Genomic DNA, 11,396 nt, shown 5'->3' with positions numbered 1-11,396 from the left:
AAAAAGGAAGGAAGGAAGCATAGTGAGGAAATATTGGACCAAAGCAAGACTGAAAACCAGCAGAGCAAACTCCAAACACTGCAGCTCCATGTCTGATGTCAAAGCGCTCTTCAGATCTCCAACTCCATTCAGCTCTGTTGACTGCAACACACTTCTTTCTCTTGGGCTGGTTCCACTCCGTCAGAGTTTTCCTTGGCAGGTATCTGATGACTCTGGCATCTCCAACATCTTGGGGTCTCCATCATAATCCAGGCTTCACCTTCACAGCTTCACTCTATGGCCTCTCTAGGCCTCCATGCAGGGACACTCCTGACATATGCCAGACCTCAGCCTCTAAAGCCAGAACCATGTGGCTGAAACTGCCAAGTTCTGCTGCTTTCTGGGGCTGGAACATGGCCCCCTTTTTTAATTACATCTTTATCAGCTTTCTGTTTTTGATGGCTTCCTTTGCTGCCTGTGCCTGGCTATCCTGGAACTCACTCTGTAGACCAGGCTGACCTCAAACTCAGAGATCTGCCTGCCTCTGCCTTCTGAGTGCAGGGATTAAAGGCGCGCACCACCATACCTGGACCTAAGCTGTTTTTAATTCATTTTCACAAGTTGGAAACTTAGCTGGATGGGGTCTTGCCCTGAGGTCACCACTCCCCTTATCCTTTTTAATATCAGGCTTTACATTAATCTGTTCATCTCTTTGAACACAGGACGTAGCTCCATCCCACTTCCTGTTACCCGCCTTTCCTCAATCTGTACATTTTTGTATTTTTCTTTGCTCATCTTTGTCCTTTTCATTATAGATCTTCACAAGAGTGAACACTAATAACCACAGGACAGAGTCAATACTAGGCTGTTTGGAGAGTTCCTCTGTCAATGGAATTAATCCAAAATTCTTCTCTTTCGCCTGAGGTAGAGTTTTCAGACAAGGGCAAAAAAGCAGCCACATTCTTTGCCAAAATATCACAAGAACAGTCTCTAGGCTACATACAAATACTCTTCTCCTCTGAAACCTCTTGACCCGGGTCCTCACGGTTTGAATCACCCTCAGCACCACTGTCGTCCATGCTCCTAGTACTAGGACTGCCCATTAAGCCCCACTTAAAGCATTCAAGTGTTTTTCTAATTCACAGTCCCAAAGTCCACATCCCTTTAAACAAAAGTATGGCCAGGCCTATCACAGCAATAACCCAGTCCCTGGTACCAACTTCTGTCTTAGGGTTTTGTTGTTGTTGCTGTTGTTTCTTGCTTTTTGGGGGGGGGTTGTTTTGTTTTGTTTTGCTATGAAGAGATACCATGACCATGGAAACTCTTACTTAAAAAATTTTAATTGGGGCCTGGCTTACAGATTACAGTTTCAGAGATGTACTCCATCATCGTCATGGTGGGACATGGTGGCATGCAGGCAGACATGATACTGAAGAAGGAGCTGAGAATTCTACATCTTGATCCACAGGCAGCAGAAGGAGACTGTGTGCTACACTTGGCATAGCTTGAACATATGAGACCTCAGACCCTGACTCCACAGTGATATACTTCTTCCAACATGCCACACCACACCTACTCCAACAGGCCACACCTCCTAATAGTGCCACTCCCTACAGGCCAAGCATCCAAACAAATGAGTTTATGAAGGCAATTCCTATTCAAATGATCATAGATAGATAGATAGATAGATAGATAGATATAGATGATGATGATAATAGATAGATAGATAGATGATAGATAATAGATAGAATAAAACCCCATCATTTGTGGGATAGAATTAAATATCATCACGTTAAGTGAAATAAGCCAGATCAGAAAGGTAAGTGTCCTGTGTACTCTCTCGTATGTGGCGTCTAGAGGAAAAATCCACTGTCAGAAAAGCAGAGGAATGACTAAGAAGGAGGAGGCAGAGCAAAGGTAGGGAAGCAGGACAGAGTCACGGGGGATGACGATCATGGTATACGCATGTGTAAGGCTGGAACAATGCAGTCCACTATTCTGTACAATTCATCCACATCAATAAAAAAATATAAACGTTACTTTGGGTGTTTCTGAGAGGATGTCTTCAGGAGAAACACACTTTTCCGTTAATAAAGAGGATAAAGCAGACTGCTTTCCCCAGCATGAGTAGACCCCATCCAGGCAGTTGAAGTCTGGCTGGAACAAAAGGCTGACCACTCTGTGAAAACAGCTTGCTCCCCACTGACAACCATGAACTAGGAGCCATTGCTTCTTCCCACACAGGAGCTGAAGTCACCTTTGCCTGGGTCCCAAACCTGTTGCCCAGAGCGGAGCTACACTTGGCTCTCTGGTTCTCAGAACTTCGGACTCAGATTGAAAATGCGTCATGTCTCCTGGGTCTCCAGCTCCCAGGCACATCCTGTACTGCCTGAAGCTCATCAGCCTCTATGTGGTGGCACGAGCCAAATCCTCTAAATAAATCTCTTTGTCTGCATCTCTGGAGCATCCTAACATAGAGACCTATGTTCACTTTCTGGTTCTACCACATTCTAGCTCTCTGAACCTTCTCGAGTCGAACACTGTCTTCTTCTGTGTCTGAGATGGAAACTCAAAGTGGCTGTGTCGTGGGAAAATGAAACGTACTAATATAGATCAGATGCTTAGTTCAGTCCCTGACAGGTATTTAATTGTGGGTGGGGAATATTAATAATTTGGCTAATAAAAGAAGCCATACAGAGTACATTAGAGGACTCCTGAAAATACAAAAAGTCCCTACAAACGAATGCAAAAGTGTGTGCTCATACATCATAGCCATACCAAATAACAGTAACAATAAAAGTCCACAGCTTTCATCAAGCTCTCAAAAGACACGTAGTTCAGAGAAAGCATAAAGATCCCCGATAAGCCTGGAAAGACAACTCCATTGTGTGGGACTCGGGTTGACGTGAAAGAGGAGATTAGGGACAAAGAACCTTACCTTCCCAGTAGAGCCTTTGGAGTCCTGATAGCCAAACACTCCACCCTCTCTTTCCCTTTCCACTCAGAATTTTCACCAAGTCACCTGTCCTGCTGACAACCAAGTTTTCCATTCTGACCCACCATCTCTGCTGCAGGCCCCAGATGAACATTTTAACTCGGCCCCAAATCCCTGGGTGGTTGACAAATTCTTTCAAACTTACCTTGGGAGGGATTCTTGAGTCTCTCTCCTTTCTTATGACATCGCCCTGATTCATGCCTTTTGTTATCTGTTACCTGGATAACCCCAACAGCCTGCTCCAGACTCAAGTCCTCATTGTGGGCATCACTGCCAACTTTGTCTCCCCTGAGGTCAAACACCTGGCTGTTTCCCCGCTCACCTTTACTCTTCCTCAGAGTCGAGTCCTGATCGTCCCGTGTGCCCCTCTGCCACAGTTGTTTATATGTCTGTGTCCACGCTTTCTTCTCTCCCTCCCTCCCTCCCTTCAGCTACACCCGAAAGCCCCTTTAAGCCATCCTGCATTGCTTCCATTCCTTCAACATCAGTGTTTCCATACACAACTGCTCCTTAGAACTAAAGCAGTTTGAGTGCCTGAGGCTCAGAGAAGTTGTTTTACCATAAATATGTGCTAGATCCAGAGTTTGAATCCTGGAGTGCTGGGCTCTTATCTTTCAGCCCCACCTTGAAGCATTCTCTTTCATTTCTATCCAACTTATTCGACCTTTTCTTTTGATCCTGATTTTTCTCATTTCCCTAAGACCTACATCACCATATCTGCTGGTTTATCTTGCTGATCTGGCCCCCTCTACAGAAGTATGTGTCTATCAAGCTGCATTCTGAAGTCAAATGGTCTAGATTCAAAACCTCAGTTTTTCACTGGGAGATCCTGTGTTTCCCTCTACTTCTGTTCCTTTGTCTGTAAAGTGGGAGTGATGATAAGGCTAATGTCCTGTCCTCCTTGAGCCAATTAAATAAACGATTACACGTAAGCATTTAGAGATGGATCTGATACATGGAGAGAGGCTGATACATTGTAGTTATTATAATTAACATTGTGTCGGGAATGTGCTTTGGGCTGATGGAATTGTCCCTGATAACAGTCATTGTGCCTTGTGAGTTGTATGTGCCCAGTGTGTGCTTGCTGAGAGGGTGACTATTAAGAATAGTCTCTTAGCCGGGCGGTGGTGGCACACGCCTTTAATCCCAGCACTCGGGAGGCAGAGGCAGGAGGATCTCTGTGAGTTCGAGGCCAGCCTGGTCTACAAAGTGAGTTCCAGGAAAGGCGCAAAACTACAGAGAAACCCTGTCTCAAAAAACCAAAAAAAAAAAAAAAAAATAGTCTCTTTCCTAGATACACCTGCAATGTGATCAGGAAGACACTAACGTGTCTAACAATTTTTTGGGTTTTTGTTGTTGTTGTTGTTGTTGTTGTTGTTTTTCAAGACAGGGTTTCTCTGTGTAGCCCTGGCTGTCCTGGAACTCCCTCAATAGACCAAACTGGCCTCAAACTCAGAGATCTGCCTGTCGATGCCTCCTGAGTGCTGGGATTAAAGGCGTGCACCACCACCACCTGGTGTCTAACAATATTCATAAGAGAATGCTGTTTGTCCAAATGGAGAACAGTAGCTGTGTTACCAGGGTGGTGGTTACAGCAGGGATGGGCAAGAGCACAAGCTGCTAACTGACTGGAAGACGAGACATAAATACGCATTTCATCAGAAAATTAAATAGGTGATCCTTACCTTTCTGACGTGGGGCAGGGGACTACTAATAATGGATTTAGGTTTAGTCCCTTGAGTGTCTGAATAAGTAGAACAAAGGAGTGACTGTGGATCCCAGCTTCAGAGAGACACATGGTAGCTGCTGCAGCCGGTGCAGACAGACTGAGAAAGGCTTGGTGGAAACTCAGGGCGGGAGATAAGGAGGACAAGCAGGAGGAGAGGGGATTACTATGATGATTGTAGGCGATAAATAAGAATAAAGGGAGAAACAAAAGGGAACTATCTGAGTGAGAGGGAAGATCTAACCTGGAGACGCTTGAAAAGTAGTAAAGACTACTGCGTAGAAACCCTCGGAGCACACTCAGGCTCCTGTTTGTGTACACACGGACGTGACCATTCAGAGTAGCAACCTAGCAACAAATACAGTCTGCCAACTACATGTTTTACCTGATTTGGCTATAGTTAAAAGTACCTCCCAAGAAAATAGTCGAAGGTATGGCCAAGAGTTTATGTACCAAGATGTTTATCATATCTTTATTTTATGGCAAGAAGCTGCAAATGCTTCAGAATGTCCAGTAACATGGAATTGTTTACATAAATTACATTGAATCTTGTAAAAACCCTTAAATATCATCAATTAAAAAAACATGCGGGGTTGGGGATTTAGCTCAGTGGTAGAGCGCTTACCTAGCAAGCGCAAGGCCCTGGGTTCAGTCCTCAGCTCCAGAAAAACAAAAAACAAAAAAACAAAAACAAAACAACAACAAAAAAAAACATGCATAAGTTCTCATGATATATAATTGAGCAAAGAGGTTACATGCACTCTATATGTTTCCTGGGTGCCAGAATGCTTGGTGTTTGCCATGTTTACATGTCTGGAGTCAGGGAGAATCATGCGTCTTACATTTTCATCGTAGGTGTTTCCGTAGGAGGACTAGTGGGTAGGAGGCATCAGCCCGAGGACAAGTTCTCGAGAGAAGAGCAAGACACGGTTTCAAGAAGTACTGTTACCCAAGCTGGGAGAAGATATTTAATGCAAAGCCACAACCTTCAAGAAGTCTGAATCATTTGGTGAATCATAAATGTGAATGCGGAAAAAGTTTTAGTAATGCTTAGCCAGCTTATCTCATTTATATTAGACTTATGTAAGTGCAAGGGATTGAATAGAATCTATGTTTAAAGGACAAGGGACAAGTTTGTTGTCTTTCTTTTGAATTTTTAAAGATGTGTGTGTGTGTGTGTGTGTGTGTGTGCGTGTGCAAGTGTGTGTGTGGGTGTGTGCATGACATCTGTGCATGGCAGACGACAACTTGCAAGAGTCAGTTCTCCTACCTTTACGTAGGTTGAGGGGAACAAATTGTGGTTGCCAGTCTTGTGTGGCAAGTGCCTTTGACTGGCTGAGCCATCTTGCCAAGCACTGGTTTTTGAGACAAGGCTGCACTAGGTAACAAGGACTGTGAGACTAGCCTGGAACTCTTTATGTAGTCTGGGCTGGCTTCCCATGCACAACCCTCCTGTTTCAGCCTCCCAGTTCTCAGATTACAGCTGTGCATCACCAAACATATCCTTCTTAATAAGCATAAAATAATGGTGCTTGTCAATATAGGTGATTTCTTATGTTAATAAGAAGCAAAATGCAGAAAGGAAATGCTTTTAGAGGGGACACAAAACACCACAATATGTTCTTTCTTGCTATTGACATTATCTGTCTGTTTTATTATTCACTTTTCAAGCATTTTTATGATTTTTTATTTTTGTTTTTTTTTTAAGTAGTTGCTTAATGATGGAGATTTTTTCTGAGAAAAGAATCATCAGCTGAGTTTTTGTGAAAGTTTCAGAGGGTATGTGCACAAACCTAGATAGAGCTGCTCTGATAAATACCTAGTATGCATGTATTTGAGCATGTGCATATGGGCTTGTGTGCATAATGTTCTATTGCTCCAAGAACTAGGAAGAACAATACATAAGTTTAAATCTAGCAGTTTAAATCAGAGAGAATGATGCACTCAAGAGACTTGGAAAATCAGAGATGTCTGAGGCTAGGGCCTGCATAACACAGCAAACTGTTTTCTGTATTCAAGCAAATGGAGAGAACTCTAAAATAACAGTAAGGAATGGGGTGTAGCTCAGTGGTAGAACACTTACCTAGCATACAAGAGATGCTAGGTTCAATCCCCAGTACTGAAAGAAAACAATATAAAACACAGAGGAGTAAGGACACAAAACACTAAGAGCCCTAACTGTCTTTACCAAGAGTAATGCAATATGCCTAATGATGGGCAATATGATTTTGTGTGGCTGGCAACACAGTAGATATGTACTTGTACCACCATCTTTTGATGGCTACAGTGTGACAAGGCGATACATCTGATATAATCCCCCAGGGCTACCACTGTCCTCTATGCAGACTCTAGCTGGCTGAGACATTGTTATGTAACTCACAACTCTATCATGTTTTAAAGGAATATTTTAGTAATTTTTTTAAAGCAGCGAGAACAAATGACTTGAGATTGTTTTAAAGCCGCTCTGGAATTGGTGTGTCTACCAGCAACTTTGCAGTAAAAAGGCTAAAGAGTTGAAGTGGAGATACCTCGGCTGAACTTTTGCTTCTGCCAACACGGCCATTTGCAAAGCTGGGCTCTTCTAGAATTTTCCTAGCCGGTTGTGTCAAAACACCCAATAACGTTCAACTGCCAACTTCAAAGTAACAGTGACTGGGGGCCCTGGAGAGATGGCTCAGAGGTTAAGAGCACTAGCTGTTCTTCCAAAGGTCCTGAGTTCAGTTCCCAGCAACCACATGGTGGTTCACAACAATCTGTAGTAAGATCTGCTGCCTCTTTAAAAAAAAAAAAGGAACAGTGAGTGAACATCTGGAATGAAACAAACAGATTATATCATGAGTGTAGGACATCTCAGCAAAGAGTGTGAGCAAAGCATTTTGTGAAGACAAATATACTTCCCCTTTAACTTACCACTAAGCTTCAATCATTTCCACACTAGCTGTGGGGTCCTGACCAGCCAATCTACTGCAATCCCCAGGAACACAAAACTCAGATCAGTTTCTGTCTAATGCAGCCAAAGATTTTTCTTTAATTCCCTAGGAATTTATAAGCTTATTTATTTTTACGGCCCACAAAATTCAGGCTCAGCAACGAATGCAAAGTGCCTGACACATATGTATTATGCATGTGTGAGCATTTGTTTATATTCTCTTTGACGTCTTCAAATCTGTTCAATGAGGCTTTTTATTCCGTACTTATTATATACGATGTTTCATTAAGATCCATGGCGAGAGTCACTCCTGGTCTCTATTTACATTATTTAAGTGTTGCAAGGGATGCCTGCTGCTCGTTATGTAAATGGGAAATAACTTAGAAGATTTATGATATGATTAGCTTCCTTGCACTTGGTGACTCAGTTGCCTCTTGATTTTTATTTATGTCCTGAATGATGAGCAGCCTTCCCATTCGCCCACCCACACAGTCATCTGACCTGTAGATATGGCTGGGAATAAAGGTAGTATAACATCACCGCATGCACTGCCGAATGGCAATAGCAAGTCTAGACACCACGGGGTAGGTCAGCTTCCGGAAGGAACTGGAAACCTGCTTTCAGGGAGGGAAACTGTCCTGGGCGTGAGGCAGAAGCTAGTGGAGAACTGTCCCATGCAAACAGCTCAGTGTGGGACAAGAAGAGACCTAGACCACAGAAACAAAGGCCTAGAGATGATTATCAGGCAGACAATGAAGTGATTCAAAACTGTAGGAAACAGTAGACTGGGCACTAAAAAATGTGATTATCAACAGCTGCCTTGAAACAGCACAGAAAAGCAGGACAAATGGCGAGTTTGCAATAAGAGAAAGTTCTGTTCCTGTGGATGATAACAGCTCCAGTCTTGTGGAAAGCGGTCATAAACAAAGTGAAGACTTTTCAAGATATTATTCATCAGTCCGTATATTATCCCCTATATGAAAAGCCAAAGCAGAAAATATAAAAACTGAGCCAGAAACAAAACCCTTCAGCGGGTCCCGAATGAGGAACCATGTGCATGGGTTTTTCACAAAGCCGATTTTATCAAGCCAGAGTCATGACTCCACTTTACATCAGCAAAGTACAGTCCGCATTCTACTTGAGAAAACTTACAGTATCCTACTTATCTACCTGTAATTTAGTTCTATTTTTGCCTCAGTTCACAATCCCAATTATCCAGTGTTTGGGTCTTAGTCATATTCAGAACAGCCTGAAATAAAATTCTCTTTGAAGCTGTCTGGAGCCTTTTCAAATTCAAAGGCTCCTCAGCCTCTTTTCCACTCACCACCCCCGCCCCCAGGCTACCACGGGGTCATTGCAAGATGCAGACCTTTCCACCTCCTCCCCACCTTCCCAAAACTGTATTTTGCCCCCCTGGATTATCTCCGCTTTCTGAGGAAAATCAATTAGCAAAACACGAGGCATGTGAAGGTCTGTGGGTCCCTATTAAAGGGATGTTGGTTTTTCTGTCTTCTGTTCTCATCTGGGGATTTTCACTTTGAACAAACATCTCAAAGAGATGGAATTGGCAGTAAGAATTTTAGGTAAAGATGTTAAGTCTCTCTCTCTCTCTCTCTCTCTCTCTCTCTCTCTCTCTCTCTCTCTCTCTTCCTCCCTCCTTCCCTCTGTGTGTGTGGCAGGGGTAGGGGGTGTGTGTGTGGTATGTGTGTGTGTTTGGTGTGTATGTGGGGGTGTGGGGTGTAGGGTGTGCTGTGTGTATGTGTGCGTATGTGGGTAGGGTGGTGTAGGTTGTGTGTGATGTGTGTATGTGAGTGTGGGAGAGTGCAGGATGTGTGTGTGGTGTGTGCGTGTGTGTGTAGGGTGTGTGTGTGTGTGTGTGGTGTGTGTATGTGAGTATGGGGGTGTGGGGGGTGTGTGTGTGATGTGTGATGTGGGGGTGTAGGGTGTAGGGTGTGTGTGCATATGTGTGTATGGGGGGAAGTGTGTGTGTGTTGAGGTGAGGGGATAGAAAGGCTTTATTCTTGTTCCTCACATCTCAGCTTGTGGGTCAGTATTGGGGAAGGTAATAGCGGACAGTTCCGAGCTGTGTGAAGATTTGAACAGTTATATTGAGAGCTGCTTGGACTCAGCATTAGGGTGAATCGTAGGGAAAAAATGTCCTTTCAAGTGGCTTGCAATTTAGTGTCTATAGTAAAGGTTAAAACACTTGAACTCTCTTTTTAATTGGTCTATATTTTAACTTTGCATGTAGTGGTAAAAGACAGACTTTTTTTTTTTTTTAGCATTGAACTGCTAGTGTGTGGAAACGAAGTGTCTGAAATTTTATTAAAATAGTCTGATTTTGACAGAGTTGAACTACTGTGAAAATTAATTGATTGTTTCTCCCTTGGGCTTTGGAAAAGTCATTAAGGTTTTTATGGTTTATGGAAAATTGAGAACTGAAGTGTGCTGGATTCAATGTGTTGTCTGATGTACGGAGAAGAAAATGGCACTTGAGAGGGGAGACAGCATCAACAATTGCTCAGAGCCTTCCCCTCTCTTCTGCTTTGACGGGCGTATTTACATAGAGCTTCTATATTTGCTCCTATTCAGAAGTCCTTAGTCAGTTGTTTCTTTGTGATGCTCGCTATGAGAACAAATAATGAGGTCTGAGAGATGAGCCGATGCATATTAGCATCTATTCTTTATTGAGAATTAACAAAAAAAAAATTCTGAGGACATAATCTAGAATACCGGAAATAATCCAGTAGGCCTGTATAGTTTGAAACAAGAAGGTTGAAACTGGGCTAACATGGCAGTCCCTCCCCTACACACTGAAAGAAAACCTTACCTATTCTATATTGGGCTTATAAATTATGGAGACCATCATGGAGCCTTGTACAAATAATAAGCATTAAGTTGGGTCTAGCTGATACTACAGTGGGACTTGCCAGCTTCATCTGAATCTTGACTAGATAAACACTAAGTGGTAACAGAGAATACCATTCTGTAACTTTGTGTTCATTTTCTCCTCTCCATATGTCCTGATGGAGTCTTTTCCTCATTATAGTCCTCATGAGTAATACTGCAAGAACTTGTTCTTGTCCAGTTTTTGTTGTTGTTGTTTTGTTTTTTGGTTTTTCGAGACAGGAGAGATCCACCTGCCTCTGCCTCCCGAGTGCTGGGATTAAAGGCGTGCGCCACCACTGCCCGGCCCTTGTCCAGTTTTTATAAATACCAAATGGGTTGGGAGTTTTAAGGGTAGCCACTTCTGCTGCTATTTATTTCTGTCCCATCTCTTCCAAAGGGAAAGTTGTATTTCCATTTTTCCAGACTCCTCCAGCTGTAGACTGACCCTTTCCTCCATTGGGTAGGCAAGATCCTATCCAGGTCACCACCCTCTTCACAGCCCTGGCCCTGACACCAGTCTGTGCGGTCCCAGGAGAGAAGGTGAGCTAGCTATGAGAAGTTGGCTAGGACGAGCCTTGACTCAGGAGCATAGAGCACTTGAACTAGCCCTGTAGGCAGCAGATTGGTTATCTCAGTTATCACTGCCATCTACAAATGAGATGGTTGTCTCGAAAAAAAAATTGACTGCAGAGGGGGTATTTTTACAATCACTGGGGAGCAAGGAAGGGTCATCAAGTTAACACTGGACATTTGCCATGTGGGGTCCTCAGTTGTACATACGTTATCATGTTTTCTCTAATTAAGCTGAGCATTGTTTCCTCTGTTGTGAAATTAAGAATGTCAGAGGAATATACTATGAATATACAAGCTTTAAGTCT

The sequence above is a fragment of the Peromyscus californicus genome, unplaced genomic scaffold, assembly GCF_007827085.1.
Source record: "Peromyscus californicus insignis strain IS unplaced genomic scaffold, ASM782708v3 Scaffold_24__1_contigs__length_46423439, whole genome shotgun sequence".
Lineage (NCBI taxonomy): Eukaryota > Metazoa > Chordata > Mammalia > Rodentia > Cricetidae > Peromyscus > Peromyscus californicus.
Note: the sequence above shows the minus strand (reverse complement) of the source record.